At 36.8% G+C, this 27,500-nt stretch overlaps 2 protein-coding genes and 1 long non-coding RNA gene across 6 annotated transcripts in view; all 3 read right to left on the bottom strand.

Moving 5' to 3' along the window:
* Nucleotides 1-4,848, bottom strand: part of LOC307145275 (uncharacterized protein) — a 28,963-nt gene extending 24,115 nt beyond the window's left edge. For all 3 annotated transcript variants that reach the window (XM_079848261.1, XM_079848259.1, XM_079848260.1), the window contains exon 1: nt 1-4,848. This exon is cut by the window's left edge. The gene's annotated coding sequence lies outside the window, so the exon portion shown is untranslated.
* Nucleotides 1-13,640, bottom strand: part of vdra (vitamin D receptor a) — a 101,635-nt gene extending 87,995 nt beyond the window's left edge. Inside the window, exons 1-2 of the mRNA XM_079848316.1 lie at nt 13,486-13,640; nt 13,159-13,218 (exon numbers count right to left, since the gene is read on the bottom strand). The gene's annotated coding sequence lies outside the window, so the exon portion shown is untranslated. The remainder of the gene's footprint in view (nt 1-13,158; nt 13,219-13,485) is intronic.
* A 5,015-nt stretch (nt 13,641-18,655) lies between these two features.
* LOC307145311 overlaps nt 18,656-27,500 on the bottom strand; it is a 15,078-nt gene continuing 6,233 nt past the window's right edge. The window contains exons 2-3 of one of the 2 annotated variants that reach the window (XR_013818936.1): nt 25,409-25,484; nt 18,656-19,552 (exon numbers count right to left, since the gene is read on the bottom strand). This is a non-coding gene — a long non-coding RNA (uncharacterized lncRNA). Of the gene's footprint in view, nt 19,553-25,404; nt 25,485-27,500 lie in introns of both variants that reach the window. The other variant, XR_013818937.1, reaches the window with a different exon arrangement.

The raw sequence follows: 27,500 nt of genomic DNA, 5'->3' as shown, positions 1-27,500 counted from the left end.
AGCCAATCAGAACAGCGTGTGGGCGGAGTCAGCCAATCAGAACAGTGTGTGGGCGGAGTCAGCCAATCAGAACAGTGTGTGGGCGGAGTCAGCCAATCAGAACAGCGTGTGGGCGGAGTCTAGAGGCACCAGAGAGTAATCTTGACGGCACTCGCAAGAAAATGGATAAGTATCTACATAATCAAATTCACAAATATTACACCATTTAAACATTATTCAAATACATAGGCTATATGTGTATGTATGTGTATTCTTTTTTTTTTTTTGGATTTAAATTGCTATGTAACCTCCTAGTGGACCTTCTCTGTATGTACATGTAATTTGTCATTCAGGTGTTTCTAATTAGCATCTATAAAAGAGTAAATTGTTTGATTGGAAAACATACCCTGAAGAAGGCTGTTTGTGCCGCTACGCGTGGGTTGTTTTTTTCCCCAATGTCTTTTAAATTTTCCATTATGAAATAGCCAGTCCAATAAAGGCTTTTTATAATTTTCTAAAGGAGAGTGCCTTGGATTTCCTTCTACTACATAGGCGACTGAGTTACTAAAACAATCTCTGTCAAAGAATACACTTGTTTGATCACAGTTTGAACGTTCTTGTTTCCATTTGTTTCATTTCAGGATCTGAGGTGAATTATCCATTGTTGCTTTTACAGCCTCAAAGCTGGAGCACTAAATGATATTCAGAGTCACATGACACGCTTTTGACATTAAATAAAGCTCATAAACAGTCCCTGAGATTATCATCGCCACACTTTGTGTTTGTTGTTCCAGCGCGACGTCGCAGAAAAATAGAAACCGTTTCTAGAATAGAATCGTCGCGTGTCGCCGTCGCGGCTGGATAGGACACACACTCTGATCACAACATGGAGAAGAAGCTTTTACACACACACACCAACTAACCCTAACCCTGATCGCGTGTAGTTAGGACACGGTGTTAAAGCAGTTTTGGCAATTTCTTCGCTGTTTGCTCACGGGTTTCTCTATAGAGCGCCCCCTACAGCTTCGGAATAGATATTTGACAACACTGTCGTCAAAACTCGTTGGCAAAATCAATATCACATCTGTAATTGTGCTGATATTTGCAGAAAAGATGCCAGTCTTTATTTTAACTATATTAAATAACATAAATATATAACACATACAGGGGCATTTTTGCTCCTTATCTTGAATATTGAGGGCGTTATGAATGCATTTTAATAGAGTAAATCACACAGTGAAAGCGTGCACAAGCGCACTAGTCTAGACTACATCACTCTATGTGTGTGTGTGGATATACTTGATAACACCAGATCACACATCTTTAAAACAACAGTCATAACATTATCTCAGACCATTTACAATCACACACACCTAGTTAAACTAGTGACCAGTTTACACAGACGAGCCCTGTGGTGCTAGCTCTTAAAAGCTCGTTTAACACACACAGGTTTTTCTTCTGAAGCGCTCGGATCTGTAGACGACAGACGGTCCATCCGTAGGTGCGGTTCTGCTGAAAACTAACTGGGTTTCCTACAATAAATGGCTGTTTTTGAGCAATCCACAAGAATAAATACTCAAAGACTCAGATGATTCATAACAAGCGCTTGATGTTATGAAATGCACTCTGACTCATTTCATTTATGAATGACTGCCAACAATGCATTGCATTAAGTTTATTAGTTTGTTTTTTTTGTTAAAAGGGTGCAATCCAAACGGACAGAAATGTTATTGTGACCGTGATCATGTCACCAGTCTCGAGTCGCACGGGTTTATCTGTGGCAATAGCCAACTATACACTATATGGGTCAAAATTATCCATTTTCCTTTTATGCCAAAAATCATTCCGATATTAAGTAAAGATCATGTTCCATGAAGATATTTAGTAAATTTCCTACCGTAAATATATAAAACATGTATTTGTGTGAGTGAATGCAGCACAATCGCCAACATAAATGAACAACTTTAAAGGAGATTTTCTCATTCGATTTTTTTGCATCCTCAGATTCCAGATTTACAATAGTTGTATCTCAGCCAAATATTGTCCTATCCTAACAAACCACACATCAATGGAAAGATTATTTATTCAGCTTTCAGATGATGTACAAATCTTAATGTACCCATGTGACTGGTTTTGTGGTCCAGGGTCACTATGCACTTCAAACACATAAATCTTAAACCAGGACACAAGCATGTGTCGTGACCCGTGATGCACACGCACTCGTACATATTGTACATGAACTCAAATATGACAACAATCCACTCCACGGCTCCGTCTCGCATCTGCAGCTGCGCATGGCAATAACAGCCGTCCAGTTCCCGGTCTGAACACTCGTGACCCCGATCCCGCTCGACCCCGTCTTACACTCGTGCTGATCGAGCCTGCGGTCAGTGTTAAAACCACTGCAGAATAACACACCTCCCTCTACGACACAGAGGAAACACACACACACTCCGGGCTGAAAGGGGAAACACACAGCAACATTCAGATCATTTTGAGGACACACGTTCGGGCCAGAAGCGGCTTCCGCTGTAGTTTCATCACATTACTTCAGCCGAATAGTAAAAGCAAAAGAAATCTGGCAGAAATGTTCCTCGTCTGGATCAGATCATCGATCAGGAACGCGTGGAGTTTCACCAAAACACGTCCAACTCGCAGGGTCTCACAAAACCACGCTGCGTTTAACGAAAATAAAGCCTAACTTTAAGAATGTGCTGTGCAAAGATTTCCCTTATTGTAACTGTTTTGTATTTTAACAAAAATAAATAAAAGAGAGAGATAAATGGCAGCATTATAATACTTAGTTTTCAACTTATCTCATAAACGTAATAAATTTGAACTTTTATGTAAAAATTGACATTAAAGTAAGATTTTCAACTTTTTATTTAAGAATATGACTTAAAGTCATAATTTTCCACTTGCATGTCATAATTTTGATGTGTGTGTGATGTTTTGAATTTTTTGTAATTTTTATGATTTTTATCATGTCAAATAATTATACTTTAAATATTTTTATATATTTTTTTATTTTGCTGTACAGCTGTTAATTTAATTACATTACATTAATACTTTAGGCAGAGTATATAATATATATATATATGTATGAAGAGTTCAGATGTAAAAGCCTCTGAGTGCCATCTGAAATTTTCTTCTATCATTTTTATCAAGCTTGTATAATATTTAAGTTCAATAATTTCACTTAAATGACAATGATAACTACCTGTTAATTGTCATTTAAGTGAAATTAGTGAACTTAAATATTATACAAGCTTGATAAAAATGATCATTCTAGAAGATTTCAGATGGCACTTAGAGGCTTTTACATCTGAACTCTTCATACATATATACATACACACACACACACACACACACACACACAGTTGTGGTCAGCATTGTTTATCTGACCACAAAACTTAATTCGCAAAAACTCGAACCTTTCATTGAAGTAAAAGAATTGAAAGTGGGGGATAAATCACATTATGAAATAAATGTTTTTCTCCAGAACACACTGGCCACAGTGATTGGGTCAGGAACTGGGACGGTCCCGGCAGAAACTCATTCTAGTGTTGCTTTTGGATCGTTGTCCTGATGGAAGACCCGACCACGGCCCGTTAGAAGAGTTCCAGCAGGTTTAGATCGTAGAGTCCATGACACCATGTTTCTGAAGAAGAAGTCCAGGACCTCCAGCAGAAAAACAGGTCCACAACATTACAGATCCAGTGGCCGATGTCCAACCCTGAGGTACTGTTCTACACATGTGTGACCCAAACACATCTGGGGGGTTTGCTGACAGAAAGCTCGATTTTCATCTGTGTTTTCATCTGTGTTTTCATCTGTGTTTTCATCTGTGTTTTCATCTGTGTTTTCATCTGTGTCTTCACCTGACCACAGAATCCGGTGTCCTTGAAGATCCAGGTGTGTCTGACAACTGAAGATCCTGGAGTTTGTTTGTTTTCTGGATGAGCGAGGAGGATTTATCTCGAAACTCTCCTAAACTATGTGTTGTTTGATTCATTTTCTTAAGCTTTCTGCCCTCAAAACTCACGACTCTCTGCAAATCTCCATCTGTGATCCACTCAAACTCTCGCATTAAGACGATACAGACACAGATTCGTAACATCTTAAGGTGATTATTGCCTTGATGGTGTAAATGTGAACTTTTAATAGCTATTTTCTCACAGACACTTTCTATTGTGTGAATATTTGGCTGCTCGTCATCAGACCATATTCTGTGGTTTACCTCATAGTCGTGGATGATGACGGGATTAGGCCTTTGCGTATTGGAGTCATTTCTAGACACTTTCATGTTCCTCGTCACCCTGTTGTGCTAAATAAATAAGCAAATATTCATGAGAATATACTTCAGAGATATTTTACTCATTAAAAAAGTCTAGGGGTGCCAATAATGATGTGTTTGAGGAAAACATTTACTTCATAATGTGAGATGTTTTCGATTATTGTTTTTTTCAAAATGAAAGATCAAATGAAAAAACAATGCAGATTTTTACAGCTATCATATTTACTACAGTTGCCAACAATTCTGACCACAACTGTGTGTGTGTGTGTATAAACACATGTATACTCATACACTCTCACGGTGTCAAACCATTTCCTTTGCAAACACTTTCAGTTCCTCTAAACTCAAGAGCCAGAGCCTCTGATCACATCCAAATAATCAATTAATTTCACCCTTTTTATGGTTTAAAACAAGAAACAACTACATATAAATAGAATGCTTTCTTATTTATTAATCGCACTAGCAAATCATTTTCTAGTTTTACATCAATCAACTATTCTATTTTATAATTTTTTTTAATTAAATGAATTTAATCCATTTATTTGGAAAATAAATAATTCTACAAATAAATGCTCATAAATACTGTAATCAAAAAGTGAATATAATAATAAAGTCACATTTCTCAGTAAAAACAGATATAGATACATTTAATTGAAATTAAACAATAAGTATACACAGTATACAAACAATAAATATTTTTTTAAATGTATTTATTTGAAATACACTTAAATAAAATTGAATATAGTCATCAAAAAAGAATAAAATAATAATAATAATAATAATAATAATAATAATAATAACTCACAAATATTCTTAACGTTTCTTGCAGTGTTTAAAGCAGATCTCACATTATGAAACGGGCTATGAAAATTAAATCAGACCCTCAACTTCCCTGAATACGAAACCCTGCCACAGGATGAAGACTCCGTGTACCAATATGTAAAACTAATCGCCTAAAATGATCATTTGTGCCAGCCTCCATTAAGCGGTGTACAGTAAACATGCGAGCACTTCAGCACTTTACTTATGATCCCGGTGCAATAGACACTCTAGCAGCTTCGCTTATGCACTGTACACAAACTTCAGTGCAACAACCACACTGAACTGTGTCGGCAACAATGCCCTTTATTTACTCGTGAAGTACAATATGTGGATGCTTCTCAGGATCTTGTCGATGAAGCAACTCTGCACTGTGCCCAAGCAGAATTATTATAATAAACTAAACTCAAATAAGTAAATAATAAATGATTCAATAATTAAGGAAGTAAAAACTGGAACAATTGAAATTATTTATTTCTTTAAATGTATTTGTTTAAGTTTATTCATTTGAAATAAAATATTTCCAGAAATATAAATAAATGCTAATAAAAACGTTTTTGATTATACAGTCATCAAAAAACGAATATAATGATGATAATAATACATAAACATTCTTAGAGTTTCTTACATGGTTTAAAGCATATTTTAGAGCAGAAACACTTAAATTAAAATCAAATAATTAAATAATTTCATAAATATTTATTTCTTTTTTTTAAATGCATTTATTTGAAATAAGTAATTTTACAAATAAATATAATGAGAACTGATTATACAAATCAACAAAAACAATAATAATACACAAATATTCATAAACTTTCTTACGGTGTATGAAGCAGATCTCACATCTGAGTTTAGAAACACTAAACGTTATAAAAACCACAAAGAAACCACGACTGTGGTATAACGCACAAACTATCATTAGCATGATGAATTTTTCTTAAAAGACCCAAACCGTGTCTCTAAGGGAAACAAAATACAGACGCCGAAACAGAAAAGCAGATGGAAAGAAAGGAAAAAAAAAGAAAAAAAAAAGAAAAAAAAGCTTTTGAATGGGACAGACATGCTGTATCCCGTCACCCTCATGTTCCCTCAGAAACATCCGGTGGATTCCATCACATCAGCACTTCCTGTCGGGGGGGAGGGGAACACAGGAAGGGGAGGGACTCCCACACGGGGGCTTGTCACCCAGCAGCCAATCAGAAGCCGCGGGCTCGGGTTACACAGCCAATCAGAGCGGCTGTGCCCTGATGCAAGGCCCCTCACACACACGCAAAAACTACCCTGCGTTCCTCTGAGAAGTGAACGAGTGACAACTCGATACATGAGGTTAAAAAACCACATAACTAACGGCAGTATAGCTGAACAAGAGACTAATTATTTTTTTGAGTGATATAAAGCGATAATATGATGTTATGTGGCTGTTTAACCTCATGTATCGAGTTAAATATATTAGGTTGATTGAACACTTAAATTAAGTTGTAACAAAATGTAAAAAAAAATCTTGTTCAATTTAATTAATTAATTAAAATAAGCTAAATTCTTTTTTTGAGTGTAATATACAATTTAAAATAAGCTAAAGTAACACGATTTTTTAACATTTTGTTACAACTTCATTTAATTGTGTTCAATTTAGTTCAACCTAATATATTTAACTCAATACAACCACATAACAACATATTATAGCTGTATATTTGTCTCTTGATCAATTTAATTAATTAAAATAAGCTAAATTCTTTTTTTGAGTGTGATATACAATTTAAAATAAGCTTAAGTAACACGATTAACATTTTGTTACAACTTAATATAATTGTGTTCAATCAGCCTCATATATTTAACTCAATACATGAGGTTAAACAACCACATAATATCATATTATAGCTGTTTATCACTGCCATTTTTATCTGTATATTTAACTTGAGCAAACTTTAGTCTTAGGACTATGAGTCTTTTAAACATGCATGTTCCTTTCTATATAGATTTTAATTTGGTTGTTGTAGCCGATTTATTCATTAGTAGAATTGGTGTTTGTGTGATTTTACTGATTTTACTGTTTGTAAGTGTTATGAGTTGTGGATGCGTGTGTCATCCCTTCAGGGAAATTCAAGTATTCATCAATCAATATGGACATTCTTACACTCATACCTGGACCATTACAAAATACTTTCCAAAATTAAACAATTACAGGCAGTCTAAACGTTCCAGGTCAGATGTATCCGTATGAATCGTGCCTGTAAGGTCTGTAAAACATCCATCCTCTCATGAATTATTGCTGTGACCTCATTTTTAGTTTAGGGGGCGTGTCTATGGCTGATTGACAGCTCTAGAACATGTAGCTCCTCCCCCTCATCAGCGACATCTGATTGACATGTAAAGCAACCAATGACGGTTCGTTTTGTTCAGCATCATGTTTAGCGGCGGTGAAAATGTGAAGTCGCCGTATCTACGATAACAGACCGGCGTGCAACTAATTAATTTAAGAGCATTTACTGCAACAATTTACTGCGAGCTGCACATACTTGTGGAAATCCAGTGTTTAGTTGATTCTAATTAGCGTTCATTGTCACAATAACAATCGATATCAAATCAGAATCGAATCAAGAGCTTGCCAAGTCTTTTTTGAGCACTCAACGCTTCAACACACACATGCATGCAACACACACACACACTGGTCAAAGTAGTTCATAAGTAGTTGCTGATGGTATTTTCTTGTTAAACAAAAACATAAAACAGACAAAAATAAACAAACTTCACAAAAAAAAAAAAAAATCTGGTTCCAGTAGTTTAGTCTCTCTTGAATGTAATTTAATCTTTTTTTTCTTCAGTGTTTAACAACTGCAGTTTAGACTTTCGTAGCTAAAAGGCGAGAGTTTAAGAAGAAACGAATTTGTTGTGCAGCGGTAAATGCTAAAATATAACAATAGAGCTCGTTTTGTACTAAAAAAAAAAAAAAAAGAATCCCTCGTGTTTTTTGCGTTTAGACGACGACGCTGTTAAAACGATCCTCGATCACACGGATCCGTGAAAACGATTGAAAACGCTGTATTCTGCAGTCAGGCCAGTAGATGGCGATGTCACGGTGCAAAGAAACACTATAGACTGAACATACGCATTATCGTATCGCATATCGAATTTCGCTTTATTTAATGAGTTATCGCATTTTTCTTCAATATCGTGCAGCCCTAGTTCATAGTCACAATAACAATCGATATCGAATCAGAATCAGTGGATTGATTCGTGAAGCTCTACGGCACATGCATATCTCGCATTTCTGGCGCATTTCATGTGTTTGTTGAGCACTCATTCGTGTCTGGAGCACAAACGCTGCTGACGCTGAAGTTGAATACCTTTCGTTACAGGTTTGATCGCAGCACTAACACTAACCAGGAGCAATTAACCAAATAAAATCCCACTACACTAACAGCAATTCCATTAATCTAGTAAATGTGCACCTAATGAGAGTTATAAACATCTGATAGCATTAACAGCCAGTCTAATGACGCTCAGCTTTGTGTTCCGTCGCCCCTGGAAACGGCTAATCACTCACACTATTAAAGTTTACTTCCTGAAGCTCCAGTGTAACACAGACGGGCTCATGTGGGACCCATTACACTCCTGTAGAAACACAGATAGTCCAGGACCCGCTGGAGAAACTCTGAACTCCACGCAATCACAGGGTAATTAGTGCGGGAATGCTAAACTCGTCGCTAAACGCTTTTGTCTCGCTGAGCAGTGTCACGTGGAGGCCTCGTGGTGTCTGGGTGGTCCTGATCGTCCGTTCCGATCCTGAGCACATGCATCAACACACACACACACACACACACACGTATGCATGCAACACACACACAAGCATGCATGCAACACACACACACGTATGCGTCAACACAAATGCATGCATCAACACACACACACACACACGTATGCATGCAACACACACACGTGCAACACACAAGAATGCATGCAACACACATGCACACATCACACACACACCTATGCATGCAACACACACGTATGCATGCAACACACACATGCGTCAACACAAATGCATGCAGCAACACACGCACACATCTCACACACACATGCATCAACACACACACGTATGCATGCAACACACACGTGCAACACACAAGAATGCATGCAACACACATGCACACATCACACACACACCTATGCATGCAACACACACGTATGCATGCCACACGTACGCGTCAACACAAATGCATGCAGCAACACACACATGCACACACGCATCAACACACACATGCGCATGCAACACACACACACGCATGCAACACACACACACACGTATGCATGCAACACACACACACATATGCATGCAACACACACACACATATGCATGCAACACACACACACATATGCATGCAACACACACACACATATGCATGCAACACACACACACACGTGCAACACACAAGAATGCATGCAACAACACACGCATGCATCCCACACACACGTAGGTGTCAACACACACGCATGCATGCAACTGACGCACGCATCACACACACACACGAAAAAGCAAGAGTTTAAGGTTCATAGGAATGGTACGAAACTTGGTAAAGGTTTTGGCACTTGCTATGTGAACAATTTTTTTTTTTTTTAAATCATCATGGAGATGATTGGAACAGGTAAAATGGCCCTGAAATAAAGAGTCACTCTTGTGCTCCTCGCCGTCAGAAATGAGCGCACTGGAAATGACTGAGACGAATTTCCTCTAGTGGAAGCGTTCATTTTCATTTTCATTTTCTGAGCGATCAACCTCAACTTTTGAACACAACACGTTTAGATTTATCACACGTTTAGATTTTCTCACAGTTTTAGAGTAAAACGTGATTTTGAAGATGTACATTTCATATAAAAATTTTAAATAGTATTTTTGTGCATTTTTCATAACAAAGCACGTAAAATTCTGTACCTGTAAGTTCATTTTTTAAAACGTTTTTCACCTCAGCAATAATGTGCCAAGTGTCGTCTCTGAACAGAGATCAAACTTCAGTCTGTCGCTCTAAAGCGTTCCAGATTTACCTCAGTTTAAGTTGGAAATTTAATTTTCAGTTCTATGCTCAAAAAGTGAATAAATGGATTATAAACACAGCGTAAATATAATGTAGTATAAAAGAAAAATCCCCTTAAAAATACTGCATTAAATAAAAAGACATTATCAAACTAAAATATAGTACATTCATTTCACTGACCACATTCTGTATTTCTGAGCGACTCGTGAAGAGCACATCTGACTTCAACACCTGCAGATCCTCCAACAAAGAATCTCCGTTATGAGAACCCGTTATTCCCTCGCGTCACGATGTTTTTGCACATGCTCTTTTTTTTTATATATATAAAAAATAATTGGTCATTATTAATATGCATCTACACTCACTGCATAATTATGACCCTAAGGTTATCAGAATTGCCAAGTAACTATGTAAAAATAAGGTCTGATTAGATAATGCATTAACTAACAATGAGCACAGGATCTATTTATCTTTGTTAACTTTTAGTTCATATCAGCTCAGGTTATTAAATATTCACAGACACAACTTTTAATTTTAATAATGAATTAACAATGGTTGAAATTAAGACTAATAAATGCTTTAAAAGTGTTTTTCATTGTTAGTTAGTTAATAAGACCTTATTGTAAAGTGTTACCATTTAAAGAATGTAATAAAACTTATAAATTAGTTCAATTGAATTAGGACTAAGCTATTTATAAGTGCTTTTTAATTTTTTTTTTAGCTAATTCCCATTTATTTGTTATGGCCAATAAATGATGTGATGATCGTTATTATAATTCAATATTATTTGTAACCTTCCATAGAAAAGAACTTCAAATAAGTTTAAACTGAATAAAAAAAAAAATAATAATAATAAAAAAAAAAAAAAAAAAAATAATAATTAAAAAAAAATAAAAAATAAAAAAATAATAATAATTAAAAAAATAAAAAAATAAAAAATAAATAAAAAAATAAATAAATAAATAAATATAAATAAATAAATATAAAAATATATATATATATATATATATATATATATATATATATATATAAAACTCATAATGATGCGTTTAATTAAAACATGCTAATATTAGTCGATACCGATGTGTGCTCTAATATAATGTGCACAATTTTTGCCAGGTAAAATGTATTTAAATGTTTAAAATACTATTTATAATTCTCTATAGATCATCATATCCGTTGTGAGAAAAGTTAATGACAGTAATTTCCCCTTTTACACAAACTCGCATGTTTATCACGAGGTTGAAAGCAGTTATTCATTACTCCGCTACTACTGATGCTGAAACACACATTTTTTATACATCTTTTACTATACCAATTTTATGAGCCTTATAATTCCTATTTGAGCAAACGCAGATAAATTAGTGTAAAGGAAATCGCAATTGGTTGGAGCAAAAGCGCGCTATGATTGGTCAGCGCAAAATAGCGGTTATATGATTGGCTTAAGTGGACGGTGGGCGGAGTCAAACTATCCGTGGATTTGTCTGCACGTTTTGACGCTAGAAGCGTCTCAGTAATGTTGTATAAAGTTGCACAATTTCTCTTTTGTTTGTTATAATTTTGTTCTTGTCCTCTGGCACTGTTTTAGTGTATTTTTATTTTATTTTATTTTAATTATTTTTACTTTGAATGATTATGTCTCATTGCATTGTTCTGGTTCGTGGCATTAATAATAATTTAAAATAAAAGAGTTGTGTTTGAGCCATAAAACTCTTTCTTTTTTTTCTTTTTTGTTGTTGTTGCAAATCTAATTTTATTTATTCGTGAATTTTGTTGATTTTGTGAATTATTTTGTGAATTATTTGTGAATTTCAATCTATTTATTTGGAATAATGCGACATTTCTCATACACAATAACCACCGTAAACTGGAAAAGTCTCGTGCGCGAGGGTGTGTGAGCGTGAGAGTGTGTGTGTCGCAGGTTCACAGCACAAAACCACAGTTGACACACGTGCCGTTTAAAGCTCACGGCTGTTCTTGCCACACAGTGTTTTAAAACTATAAAGATTTCCAAAGAGCAAAGGCTATGCTACGATACAAAACAAACACAAGCCAAATAGGGCAAAGTTTATCTAATATCATTAGCAGGACAAAAACTGCGTCACACAGACTCATCCCACAAGCACACTTTTCTTTTTTACACAAACTAAACACTCTTTTTATGCAGGTTTTCAACACTAATATAGACTCCAGATCTGCTCAACATTGCACCAGTTCCCAGTGAAACACAAAACTCAAACGCAACACATTGCAATACGACACTGTAAGTGCCACAAATACAAAAGAACAAGTTGTCTTGGCGGAAAACACTGCAAACATCTGAAGTCTGCTCGTATTTCTCATCATTTGTGCGTCTGAGCCCGAGGCAAGTGTCTGGTCCATCTCACGTGGGATAAAAGAGCAAAACTAACGAATAAAGTGAAAGAAGAGCTTTCAATAACACTCGTAATGCCACGAACAATCACTCTAATAATAGACGGATTTGTCCTGAAAGCCACATGAGTTACTCTCCTTTATATAGACTGTTTTATAGCGGATGGAAATTAATTATGATTTCAATAATAATATCGAATTTCAACGATATTGTATATCAATGAGATCTTATTTTTAACACACACACACACCTCTACAATTTTACAACGCTTCAAGAAACCGCAAAAAATGATCTAGAAGGAAGTTTGAACTGCATTTAAAAATAAAAATGCAGCTCCCCATCCATTTCTGCATAAACAATGGTATATTTTGTATTCAGTGTTTTGTTCTGAAAATAAAGACAGATGTTCAGATGTGTTAAAGCAAGAGAAATACTAAACTCTACAAATTGTTAATTCGTTAAAACTTTCACTTCTCCTTTTTCTGTAAATTATACGAGGTCAACATTCACAATCCAGCCCAAACTGAGCCAGACAGTTCAGAGCAAAACCCCGTTATCTGAGAAACTGTGTTGAAGAGCATCAGGGCAGAAGAACAGCAGTGAACTGACACATATCAGGAATTAAAGCTGAAACAGTGAAACAGAGAAAGAGTCTGTACCTGATGTGGCATCACCGTTTACTCTCGGTTCACACTCGCCAGCTTCACATTTAGATTTACCTATTAAAACACACACACACATATACGAAAGTGTGATACAGTATCGTGTTTTTCCCCAAAATATGATGTATCTGTGGTCATGCTGTTTTGTGTGTCGCACATACAAACACACATACACACAGACAGGCACACAAACATGCACTCGCGCGCGTGCGCGCGCATACACGCTCTGCATGGCCACATATTCGCATTAAAACAACTGACCACTAGCGATCCAACAGTTTTCCCCAAGTACAAACACCATGATATCATTAAAGTATATTTTACCAGAACTAATCAGACTCGTTTATGTAATCATCCACTGAATCCAATAGCAGGCCTTGGTTAAAACTCGCGTTTAGTCCCACCGATCGCTTTTTCTTTCTCCAGATAAACCAGCAGTAAACGGTCAGCAGCTTTACTTAGCCCCGCCCTCCGCCTACATATCTATAGACACAGAGCGCCAATCACAGGCGTCCGTTGACATACCCTCTCCGCCGATTGGGCGGAACGCCTGACAGCTGGATTCTGATTGGCCGAATGGCGCGCCACTGACTGCGCGACGGGTAACGCCCCCTGACCTATAGGGGTGTGTCCTGACGTCACGGCTCAGCCGCTAAGAGGTAAACAATCTGTGCCCACAGTGTTTCTGTGTTTAAAAAGTTAAAAATATCAAAAGTAGGTCATTCATGTTAAAAATGCAGACCTGTGGAGTTAGGACACAAAGAACACGATGGCATATTTGGGTAAATATGACTTGATATGGTCATTTAGTATTATGTATTTTATTATGTATATCATTAGATTGGCAGCGATATTAAACTGACATTGTTGAACATTCAACAACAACAACAACAGTGTGATTATGGCAGTTTAGCAGTATAATAAGGGCATGATGTAAAAATGTGTATTTTATTGAAATTTATGGCATAATTTGTTAGGATTACCTTTTCAATCACTCTGACTATATGATTATGTATATTATTATATAATGTCATTTACATTTTTATATATATATATGTATATACACATGTATAAAGCATAAAGTATGTATATATATACATATATATATTTAAAATGTTTGTGTGTGTGTGTGTGTGTGTGTGTGTGTAGTATATAGTCGTGTTGGTAATTCAGTTACATGGTACTATATATCAAAGTACAGCCTAATATTACTGTGATATTAAAGTTCATATTTTATAAAGTCATACAGCTCCTCTGTGATTATATTTAGCTGGAAGACATTATTCGAACACAAAAAAATCCTAAAGGAATGTTCTGCTAATCCAGTGGGATCATGTGTGATTCCCTGGGAAATTCCCATCAGGATCCTATAGGATTAGGCCCTAATTACGCTCCACATTGAAGGCAGAGTCGAGTGTGTGCTACGAGGATATTGTGTAGGTTCAGTTTTTGTGTCGTGTGTGAAACATACAGTCGATTACGGGAACCCTGAACTCTAACTCTGCAGCCCGACTGACTCTATATGTTCTGTTCACTGTATATAGATGTACAGAGAGTGACGTGTGTGTGTGTGTGTGTGTTTGTTCACTGTATATAGATGTACAGAGAGTGACGTGTGTGTGTGTGTGTGTGTGTGTGTGTGTGTGTGTGTCTGTTCACTGTATATAGATGTAGAGAGACGTGTGTGTGTGTGTGTGTGTGTGTGTGTGTTCACTGTATATAGATGTAGAGAGACGTGTGTGTGTGTGTGTGTGTGTGTGTGTGTGTGTGTGTGTGTGTGTGTGTCTGTTCACTGTATATAGATGTAGAGAGACGTGTGTGTGTGTGTGTGTGTGTGTGTGTGTGTGTGTGTGTGTCTGTTCACTGTATATAGATGTAGAGAGACGTGTGTGTGTGCATGCATGTATGTGTGTGTCTGTTCACTGTATATAGATGTAGAGAGACGTGTGTGTGTGTGTGTGTGTGTGTCTGTTCACTGTATATAGATGTACAGAGAGAGACGTGTGTGTGAGAGGGAAAGAGAGAGTGTGTGTGTGTGCATGCATGTATGTGTTTGTTCACTGTATATAGATGTACAGAGAGAGACGTGTGTGTGTGTGTGTGTGTGTGTGTGAGAGAGGGAAAGAGAGTGTGTGTGTGTGTGTGTGTGAGAGGGAAAGAGAGAGTGTGTGTGTGTGTGTGCATGCATGTATGTGTGTGTGTGTCTGTTCACTGTATATAGATGTACAGAGAGAGACGTGTGTGTGTGTGTGTGTGTGTGTGTGTGAGAGAGGGAAAGAGAGTGTGTGTGTGTGTGTGTGTGTGAGAGAGGGAAAGAGAGAGTGTGTGTGTGCATGCATGTATGTGTGTGTGTGTCTGTTCACTGTATATAGATGTAGAGAGAGACGTGTGTGTGTGTGTGTGTGTGTGTGTGTGTGTGTGTGTGTGAGAGAGAGGGAGAGAAAGTGTGTGTGTGTGTGTGTGTGTGTGAGAGAGAGAGTATGTGTGTGTGTGTGTGTGTGTGTGTGTGTGTGTGTGTGTGTGTGTGTGTGTGTGTTCGTGTGTGTGTGTGTTCACTGTATAGATGTACAGGGAAAGATGTGTGTGTGTGTGTGTGTGTGTGTGTAAAACAATAGTCACGTTGGCACACAGCTGAAAGCTGAACCGAGGGTCTGTTAAACTTCTGACCTTCTTTATGTTCCTCGGCCTCGTTTTCCTCTGCGTTTCTTTTGTGTGTTTCTCCGGAGATGTGGTTTGAACATTGTTGCTCCCGCCGGGGCCACATCCGGTGTTCAGGGTGTGTGTGTGTGACCTGGAACGGTGTCTGATGTTGAAATGTCTATACGTTATGTGTGTTTGCTATAGTCTGCAGAGATCAGTCTGGCTGAAGCTGCTGTTCTTGAAGAGGAAAGTGATTCATATACAGTATAAAGTTAATAAAGTATTCCTTTTTCGGTAATTATCCATGGCGTTTAGCTGATGTACACTCCGGTCAAAAGTTTGGAATAATTACTAATTACAATTTACTCTTACGCTCACCAAGGCTGCGCTTATTTGACAAAAAATACAGTACAATTATGAAATATTATTAGAATATAAATCACTGTTTTCTATGTGAATATATAGTAAAGTGTAATTTATTCCTGTGATCAAAGCTGAATGTTCAGCATCATTACTCCAGTCTTCAGTGTCACATGATCCTTCAGAAATCACTCTAATATGAGGATTTGATGATCGAGAAACATTTATGATTATTATCAATCTTGAAAACAGATACATTTTTTGTGGAAACTGTAATACATTGCCATTAAACAGTTTGGGGTGAATAGGATTTTTTTTTTTTTTTTTTTAATTAAGGGGGGGGGGGGGGGGGGGTAAAAAAAAGAATAATCTTGCATCACAATAAGTGTATTGTGATTGTCAAAACATTTTAGTAACTAAACTGAATTGTATTAGGTTTAGTGACAACATGTTACAATGTTTATATAGTACAATTTCTGGTAAGCTACGTTTATTATTTATTTATTATTTATTATTATTGCTTGACACAAATTTCACGATTTCAATTCAATTTAATTCTTGTGATTTGATTTAATATTGACTCATTTGGATAAATATTAGGGTTTTAGGGTTATTATTTAAGGTTAAAAGTAACTCAAATATATAATGCGTTTTTTATTGTAATAACAACAACTTTATTTAATGATACAAGTAAAAAATATAATAAATATGTAGTACACATATTTAGCAAAATACTCTCAAACATGTTACATGTTTATATGGTACAATTTCTGGTAAGATACGTTTTTTTATTATTGCTTGAAACAAATTTCAGGATTTCAATTCAGTTCAATTCTTGTGATTTGATTTAATACTGACTAATTTGGATAAATATTAGGTAGGCTATACAAGATAGGCGTTAATTTTTCTCAAGAAAAAAAATCTCACCTAATGCTGTAAACATACAGAGAGCCCTATCAGCTGGTAGTATTATTTAAGGTTAAAAATAACTCAAATATAATGCGTTTTTTATTATAATAACAACTATTTAATGATATAAGTAAAACTATAATAAATATGTAATATAGTAGCCTACACATATTTAGCAAAATACTCTCTATAGCTCTTTTTTTCTAGCCAACTAACGTGCTATAGCCTATATTGTGTTGATTAAATGGCTTTCCTGAGGTAAATGTTATGTGACAGTTGTTCTCCAGCGGTTTTATTGACCTCTTTTCGCGGTTGAAAAACACTGATTGATCGATATTATGTATGAGGAATATACATTTCATAAGTTGTACTGTATCTTTCAACTTTGTTCATTCGTGTTTATTTACTATTATTACATGGCTTGGTTGAATTCTAATGTAGAATGCGGTGTGTTATTTCTTGATAACATACAGACCGCTGCTACGTATATCACACCGTTGCCATGAAAAACAGAGCGTTGCTATGGACGCAGGATTCTAACCGTAGAGACGGAGCGGACTATTTTCTTTAGCGGAAGCAATACAATCGTTTTTAAATCAATAAACTCCTTTTTTAAATCAATATTTTGTGTCAAATTACTGATTTATTTGGTAGGTAGCCATGTAATAAGCGAGATAATGTAGAGCGAGGCGGTTGTTATAGCGGATACAACCCCTTCAGGCTGATTCAAAACCCCTCCGCCTCGCATCTTACTTAGCTAGTAAGATCGGTTCACGTGCCGCTAGCGATCTGTCACGTCAAAACGCGCTAAAACGGTACTTATTGTTTGAATTTCGTAATAAAATTGACAGAATCTGAGAGCTGAGATTTTCTTTAAATCATAAGTAACCTGCTCTGTCTAGTCTGTCGGTGTCCGTGTCCTCTTTGCTTCGCGATTTTTCTGTGCGTGAGAAAATGGATGTGTGGCGTGAGAGTTGGCATTGGCAGCTCTGCTTCTATTCATCAAGGCAACATTAAATTGGTCAAAGTGACAGTAAAGACATTTATAATGTTACAAAAGATTATATTTCAAATAAATGCTGTTCTTTTGAACATCAAAGAATCCCGAAAAATAAAATCTATCAGTTTCCACAAGTTTCAACATTGATAATAATCATAAATGTTTCTTGAGCATCAAATCCTCATATTAGAGTGATTTCTGGAGGATCATGTGACACTGAAGACTGGAGTAATGATGCTGAAAATTCAGCTTTGATCACAGGAATAAATTACACTTTACTATATTCACATAGAAAACAGATGATTTACAGTGCAATAATATTTCATAATTGTACTGTATTTTTGATCAAATAAACACAGCCTTAGTGAGAATAAGAGATTTCTTTCAAAAACAAAATATCCTGAATTATCCAAAACTTTTGACGGGTGCTTTAAATACTTATGCTTTTTTTTTTTTGTTCAAACGTCCCAAAAAGCCTTGCACCCTTTAAAGTGATAGTTCATCCAAAACTGAACAATTCAGTGGTTTCCATCATCATCACATCGACTTCAAACCATACAACTAAAGTCATATTCACCTGTCTGTCTTTTTTCTGACTCTATAAATGCACACATATGAAAAAGTGCGTATGATTCAACATAATTGCATTAGTTGGACGAGCGAGCTTCTGTAATGTTTTCTCCATGTTTCCCCTCGGTGTGTGTGTGTGTGTGTATCTAGGCCATCTTGTCAGCTTTGTGTCTGCGGATCAGGATTGAGGGGGGAAGGGCTGGAGTATTTCCCGGGTCAAAGGTCAAGTCCGATCGGTGGGAAAGCGAGGCACGTTTGTGCACATATTTCAGAGAATTCAAACGGGATACTGAAACTAAATGCTCTTTCTGTGGAAGTTCTACTGAAAACATTTCTCATGTGTTGTGGTCTTGCCAAGATACACAGTGTTTCTGGAAAGATTTTAAGAGATTCATTGCTAATAATCTTTTAAATTCTCTTATCCTATAAACATGTGATAATTAGGTCATTGCTCAAAGGATACTTTATTTTTAAGTAAATTTCATATTCACAAATGTAAATTCACAAATGGCAAAGCGAATTTTTCGAGATTAAAATGTGCATAGATGTGATGTCAAAATCTAAAAACACCAAAGCAATTAAAACTGCAATATGCTCCTCATTTAACATTTTCATATGAAAAGTATCTATTTATGTGTATTTAACAATATATAGATACGTACCCTTTTTTTGTCCTTTTTCTTTCTTCTTATGTAATATCTATTGTGTTGTTAAGCATGTGATGTGTTCTTCTGATGTAATATTAAAGTTACACTTGTACATGCTGTTTGCTGGAAATAAAGGCGTGTTTAAGAGCTCTCAGCGTTTGCTTGTCCTCTGAGTGTTTTCAGATCAGCTCTTTCTTCGAACACGATGAGTGAAGGAGAGTCTGGCTTCACAGGAGGAGATCTGTGTGCGACTGCAACGTTTCTGCTGGAAAAACAAACACACAGTGTGTGTGAGTCAGGAGAACCAGAAGAGAAGAGCTTTCACTGGGATCTGCTCGAGGTTTCAGAACAGGGTTATTATACAGAGAAATAACGTCTAGTCACTCAGACATATGATAACAACAGATCAGCAACTGACACGTTGAGTTATACATGGATTTTAAAGCAGAAAGACTGGAGTACGTTTTTTTTTTTACCGTTAAATAAATCTAAAACAATGAAAAAACCTTGAAAATAATATATATATATATATATATATATATATATATATATATATATATATATATACACACACACACACAGTAGTCAACATTTGAAGTGGATCAAAAAGACTTGAAATCAAAGTTGTCCTAAGACGAGAATGGTTATTGATAAAAATTCATGTATAACTTTGATGAAAGGTTTTGATCCACTTCAAATGTTCATATATATATATAATCTTAACTTGTAAAATATAAAAAAGTACATTTTATTTCAGAAACAGAATCTTATGTAACATTATAAATGATAAATTAAATTTTAAAATATATCCATATAGAAAAGAGTTGTTTAAAATTGTAATAATATTTCACTATTTTTACTGTATTTTGATCGAATAAATGCAGTCTAGCAGAAGAGATTCTTTAAAAAACATTATGAATTCTTAATTAAGCCAAATTTTAGGTTGAAGTACTAAAACAACACTTAAACCAATAATAGTAAAGATACTAAAATAACGAGGAGCATTAAAAATTATAGGAGTGTTCGAGAGAAGCCTTGAATTCAAAGTTTATGTAAAGTAATAAAATGTTTTAAAAAACAGTCGAACAAATTAAAAGGTAGGCTAATTAAAACAAAACAAAAAAAACGGTTCGCTTAAAACAAATAAAAATCGCTGGACAAATGAAAAGAAACAAAGATGTTTTTGTTTTTCCATCCACCATTTTATCTTGGACTTTTTGTTTTAACATTTTACAACTGCACGTTTTAGGGGAAAAAATATATAATTTCTAAAAACCGGTTCCGTACGAACTTAACCAATCGCGTGCCTCATATTCACATGCTTTCTTTAGACATTCACGAAAACACTGTGTTAAAGGGTTAGTTCACCCAAAAATGAAATTTCTGTTAGTAATTACTCTCCCTCATGTTGTTCAAACCCCGAAAGACTTTCGTTCATCTTCGGAACACAAATTAAGATATTTTTGAGTAAATCTGAGAGCTGTCTCACTCCTCCATAGGCTTCTCTGTAATCGATATCTGCAATCCCAGAAAGTTCGTAAAGACATCGTTAAAATAGTCCAAGTGACTACAGTGGCTCAAACTTAAGTTTATCAAGCGACGAGAATACTTTCTGTGCGCAAAAAAAAACTAATTAACGTTACTTTATTCAACTATTAATTTTCTTCAAAACTTTATAGGCTCACTACTGGCCGAATAAAGTCTTTTTTTTTCTTTTCTTTTTTTTGCGCACAAAAAATCGCCTTGCGTTATAAAGTATAAAGTAACACTCGACTTGCGTTATAAAGTAAGTTTGGAGCACAAACATGGTTTTAAACTCATAAATTGTCGTGTATTGATGGTGTGCTAAGCTAACATGCTAGCTAGCTCTAGGTGCACCTGCAACCTAGCAGTTATTCTTTTATGTTTTTTTTTTTCTAAATAGGAATGCTTACTGAAATGTTTCTTTATTCCAGAAGGGCATTTGATACAGGTAGATACAGTGAGAACTTTGATAAAAGACATTAGGGATTGAAACTCTATGAATAGCCTGTGAATAGCCAGTCATTAGTAACTATAATGCAGACAAAAGAAAAGCATATTTAGAGAGGTGTGAACCACTGGGGTGGTGTGGCGCAATGGATAAGACACATGCCTTTGGTGTGAGAGACCCGGGTTCGAATCCACTGTGAGACACCAATGTGTCCCTGAGCAAGACACTTAACCCCTAGTTGCTCCAGAGGCGTGTGACCTCTGACATATATATAGCAATTGTAAGTCGCTTTGGATAAAAGCGTCAGCTAAATGAATAAATGTAAATGTAAAATGTAAATGTGTGCAGGGGGAGACTGAGGCTGAATGGGGCTCGTTTGCACCACAAAACAATAGAGACAATAAGACTGAATAGATGACTTAGAAGATGACAATAAACATCAGTAGCATTTTTAGAGTCTTATCAAAATAAAGTCATGACATGATCTTGAAAAACATTTAACTAATTACAGAGTTTTAGACTTATCTTCATATTGTTCATATAACATGGTCAGACATGTGGCTTTAGCTGCAGTGCATTTCTAGATTGCTACAGTGCCAACTTCAATTTTATTTTCACGAGGATGTTTCATAAAAATACATTTCTAATAACTTTACTCAATTTTGAAGCTATTTATTACTATATTTTTCATTATGACAATAATTAATTCTACATTTACAATAAACTGCCAGGTGTCAGCTTTCAAATGAGATCATACTTGTGCTTTTAGTGCAAAGGGATCATGAACTGTATCTGTTTCAGTTTGGGTATGTCAGTTCTGGGGATTTTTCAAAAGTGGGGTTGCCGGTTAACAGGTTAATTTGATGAGAAAAATATCAAACGCTGATGTAAACATGTAACGTTACACTGAAGTAAAGAAGAGATCGTTTCGTTCTTACCTTCACAGCCACGTCCAAGTGATCTGAGGGCGCGGGCGCTTCCTGCTGTGTGACGTGTACGCAGACTGGTGCATACTTACGCAGACTTAAAGACATTCGTTCCAATGAACTGCCGTAGCCAAGGCGACATCTAGTGTATATATATCTATGCTCCAGTCTGCGCACACGTCACACACCAGGATGCGCGCGCGCCCTCAGATCACTTGGACGTGGTTGTGTATAAGAGGTAAAAACGATATAAATACTGTTCGTTTTCTCACACAAACCGCTCGTTTCGTGTCTTAGGCCATCAATGTGTACTTACGATGGGGAATTGTTTAATTTGGACTCTGTGCATGCTCTTTGAGACAGTGACCACAGACCTGCATGAAATGACTGACAGACAAGAACGGTTTGACCTAAAAATATCAAAATTGAAACTACTGCGGAAAAAAAGACACCTACATCTTGGATGCCCTTGAGGTAAGCTAAAACATACCAAAATTTAATTTCAAAGTGAACTATCCCTTTAACTGTTACCCTGAGTAAATTATGAGCTGTGTAAAACGTGGTTTACCCGTGATTTTTTTTTAATGAGTTTTTATGAGGCAGGCGTTAACTATTTCAAGTGTCAAACCCCTATTTAATGAAACTGAAATTTTGAAGTAGAAAAACAATAGTATTTTCTTGTACACTAATACTTTTTTTTACAGTGTAATGGAATGCATCATTTCAAATAGGGCCTATGTATTGCAGACACAGATAATTCTCCTAAAAATCCTTAAAGGGATACTACTTCACCTCTGGAAAGATGAATGTGTATTTAAAATGGGTCATTTATGTAGAAGAAATGTGAAATTATTTTTGAATTTGGAGCTTTCTAGACTGAGAAAAGCCAGAAAATGTGGATGAAAGACAACAACTCCCAGAATGCACTTGCTTCGCTGCTCCACGAGGCCACTCCCAAGCCACGCCTACCGGTAAGAGCGCGCAGTTAAACAACAAGAATAGGCTACTAGTGAGTCTCCGTGACGTGACGAGTCTGCCCGGGATTTCGAGATCGCACAAAATGTCCGGGATTCGGCTTTTGAGTTCTACAGCCGCCATTCATCATGTTTACTGTGGCGAGCAGGACGAGGCTGAGGGGCGCGGGAGAACGGCACGAGGCCGGTGGCGTGATTACTGAGACGCACCGGTCTCGTATCTCTCACGGAGGAGCGGGAATTTTCTTAGCAAAGCTAAAACGCACATCAACCGATCACTCGTTTAGCGTTCATGTAAACACTACAATCAGATTCACCAATCGGAATGAATTCAGTTAGATTGAAACAAAAGGTGTGCATGTAAACGATGAATGGCGACCGCAGAAAGCAAAGAGAGCCTGCTAGCCTAGCTTCCAAAGAAAGATGGCTGACACTATGTGTACATTCTGTGAGTGAGGAGGATCTTTTGAGCATCATCGGAGGATTTTTTCCAGACAAAAAAATACATAAATCTCTCGTCACAGGGGGATATGAGGGTGGAAAGCACGGTAATTCGAAAATACTACAGGTTTTCTACTAATACAAAGCTTAATGCTAAATCCTAAAGTATCACTTTAACACAGGGTTCACCAATCTCGGTCCTGGAGGGCCGCTGTCCTGCAGAGTTTAGCTCCAACACACCTGTTTGAAAGTTTCTAGTATGCCTAGTGAGACCTTGATTAGCTGGTTCAGGTGTGTTTAATTGGGGTTGGAGCTAAACTCTGCAGGACAGCGGCCCTCCAGGACCGAGATTGGTGAACCCTGCTTTAACAGATAAAGAAGACACAAATGAGTCAACCACTCACATCTTCCTCATCAGAACATGTAGTTGTTTATTTCTGTGCATTTATGCTAATTGTGTTTACGTGTGCGTGGTGTGAGTGTTTTAATGTCTGGCGTGATTTCCTGCAGAACACTGTTATCTTTAAATGTTCTCGATGTACCGTCCTCGCTCTTCTTCCCTCATAAACAGGTCAATATCAGCACTGCCTGACCGGCCATCTTCATTAATAATCAAGAGGATCCGTGGACATCGAGGCAGGGGGTCGAAGCATCCGTTATTCATCGCTTTATATGATCATCATCGTCTTCAGACAACCAAGCTATTGCATCTTAGAGGCTCAAGTTAGTGGTGGAACGGATCACAACATTCACGGTTCGGATCATACGGATTTTGAGCCACGGATCGGATCATTTTTCGGATCAGCAAAACAAATATATATGTATATATTTGGGGGGGGGGGGGGGGTAACTTAGTAATTTATTACTTAAAGTTCACTAAGTTCTTCGATACTACATCAAAAACTACTAGCCTAACTGATAAAGTTCAAACATTATTAAAAGTGAACACTCAGGAATCAAATGAGAACAAATACACAAATTACACAAGCAGAGATGAATACTAAATTGCACATTTACATAAGTCTAACAGTAGTATTCAGGTCCAGAAATTAATAAATTAAGCCTACATGTAAAATAACACTATTTGTGCACTGTACTAATTAAATTAGCTTTGTCAACGCTGTATTTTGTTGTTTTATTAACATTAATGTCACAGACAACAGCAGGAATATTAGGCTGCTGTCACTTTAAGAGCGAATGCACTGACACACATTGGTTTCTTTCTCAACTGTTCACTTCTGACAGAACCGAGACGGTGTTTAGATGTTGTGTTTATGTGTCCGTTCAAGGGCAAGGAAACGCGAAAGAGGAATCACTCTCTCTCTCTCTCTCTCTCTCTCTCTCTCTCTCTCTCTCTCTCTCTCCACAGATAACACACAAGTCCCGATTTCCGCCTCTTCTTCTGCGTTTAAAATTGTTTGAATGTGTAAATTGGCAAGACAAAACACGTCCAAATGATAAACTTTCACTCTATGATGGTTAAATTTAGCAGTTAATCCGTGAATCACATGCGTGCCGAACCGAGGGGCAGCTGGTCCGTATGGATCAAATGTGATTCGTTGAAAATTTAAAACTCCAGAGGGACCGGTTAATTATTTATGCAATCTTTTGTAAATATTATAAACAATATAATATACATGCTTGAAGAAAGAACGCGAAAGAAAATAATGCATGACACTCAGATATCATTCAGAGGTCACAGACAATGAGACACGAGGAGTTGAAAAGTGTTAAAAATATATAAATAAAGCTCTGTAAAAAATCACACTTTTAACTTTAAGTGAATCGCATCGGGTAATCACACTTACCTGATCAAAGACTGTATTCAGAGGTCAAATTCTGGAGGATTCCTGAAAATTAGCTTCATTCTAGCTGATTATGAGTCTAAAGATGGAGGAAGAAGAAGAGAAATGCATGATATATGAGATGAAATAAGACTAAATGCTTTATAAAGCTGTAAAAAACTATTTTAAAGTCCCCCTGTAGTCAATAATATTATCACTTAAAACTCATCTTTCATCACCAAAATTACATATTTAAATGTTTTTTCCTTAAAATGTCTTGAATGTAACTCGACACCCTCGCCTCATTTCGTATGCGAGGTTCTATGAATATGCAAATGAGCCCCGCCTCCACTCACTCACTCAGCTCAGAGATCCACTGGTTGACGATCACACGTTGATCTGATTGGTTACAAGGTAGTTTGTGACGTCAGAAACACCAGCGATTTCAAAGCGTGTTTTTGAGACTGTCTTTGGTTCACTGCAGTTTTAAGGAGGAAATACTCAGCAATGCTGTCGACTTATGAATTTACACATGGTTTGTGTTAAAGCATATTAAAAACACCACATAGACACATAAACAACATTAAAGGTCCCGTATTATGTAAAATTCACTTTTGCATGCTGTTTGGACATAAATGTGTGTTGGCAGTGTGTGTACACAACCAGCCAATAGTGATAAAAATCCACTCACTCCTTTTTTATTAATCCCCATAAATCATCAGCACTGTCTCCCAACCACCTGTTTTCAGAATGCTGTTTTAGTGACGTCACTAAGCACAGGCCCCGCCCACGAGTGTTGACAGACACTGCCGTTTAACATAGCCCCGCCCTGATCGAGTCCACAGCTGCTGCACTGACGAGAATGTCTCCCAAGCGTTGTAGGTGTTGTGTGGCTGGATGTATTAATCCACATAGCTCTCTCTATTTACTCCCGAAATCTGAGGCAGCCGCTGAAGACGAGGTGGAATTATTTTGTTTTTAAAGAAAATGCTCCCTCAACTCTACCGAAATTCGTTTATGTACTTGCGCACTTCTTATAACTTACTGTGTTTACTCAGCTCTTACGGTGATTTTCTGAAGTAAAACTGACGCTTCATCTTTTGTGTGATGTACAAAAAACTTTATTAAACTCATCAGTACATGTTTGATCATCATTCAGACAGCAGACTTGTAGGCTGTTAATAAATAATGGATACATACAAGCAGATGACAAATACGTTATAATAACCGTAAGTAAACTACTAAACTATACCTGTTTCATCTCTATACAGCACTCTGACTCTGTAGGCATTATTGTCCGACTTGAAATGAACACCGTTACTGAGAGTTTCTGATATTATCATCATTTCCGTGAGATGAAATCGTCCTGAGAGACTGAGCGCGAGCTCGTGAGGCTCCGCCCCCTGTGCCGTGCAGCAGCAGCTCATTTGCATTTAAAGGGCACACACTAAAACAGCGCGTTTTTCTGAGCCCCAAAAAATGACACTTTAAACATGCTGTAAAAAATAATCTGTTGGGGACATCAGAGACTTATTTTACATCTTGTGAAAAGGGGCATAATAGGTGCCCTTTAAAAGATGGATTTTCACCACACCTTCAGATAAGTGTGTCTGTGTTTGGACCTTTTAGGGCAGTGTTTGACATGAAGTCCTGTCATTTTCTAAGTTTAGCTCTGGCAGAAGCGACTGATTCCTCAGTCCTGGCGATTCGGCTGTTTAATGTTTTTTTCATGTGTGTAAGTGAATACAGAACAAGAGAGAGACATAAAATCCTCCTTTATTGACCGCAGGGTTTTCAGACGGTTACTTTCAAGCTATTTTAAGCCATGAAGATTTTTTTTTCAAAGAAAAACCGTTGAAATATGTCATTTTGGTGATCAAAGATGAGTTTTAAGAGATAAAATGATTGACTGCAGGCCAGGGGGACTTTAAAGCGTTATGATGCAACAGGACTCTATTAATAAATGAGGTTTGTGAAGACAGGAGGGTTTCTCTCTCTAGCGGTGAGGTTTCCCGACTCGAAGACGAGTCAATGTTTGACCACACTGGGCTATTTGTGTCTCAAGCAACTCCGAGGCATCAGACTTTGTCCTGTCAGTTGTTTAGTGTGTGTGTGT

Source organism: Squalius cephalus (genome assembly GCF_949319135.1).
Source record: "Squalius cephalus genome assembly, chromosome: 18".
NCBI lineage: Eukaryota > Metazoa > Chordata > Actinopteri > Cypriniformes > Leuciscidae > Squalius > Squalius cephalus.
This window is presented reverse-complemented; position numbering and strand designations above follow the sequence as displayed.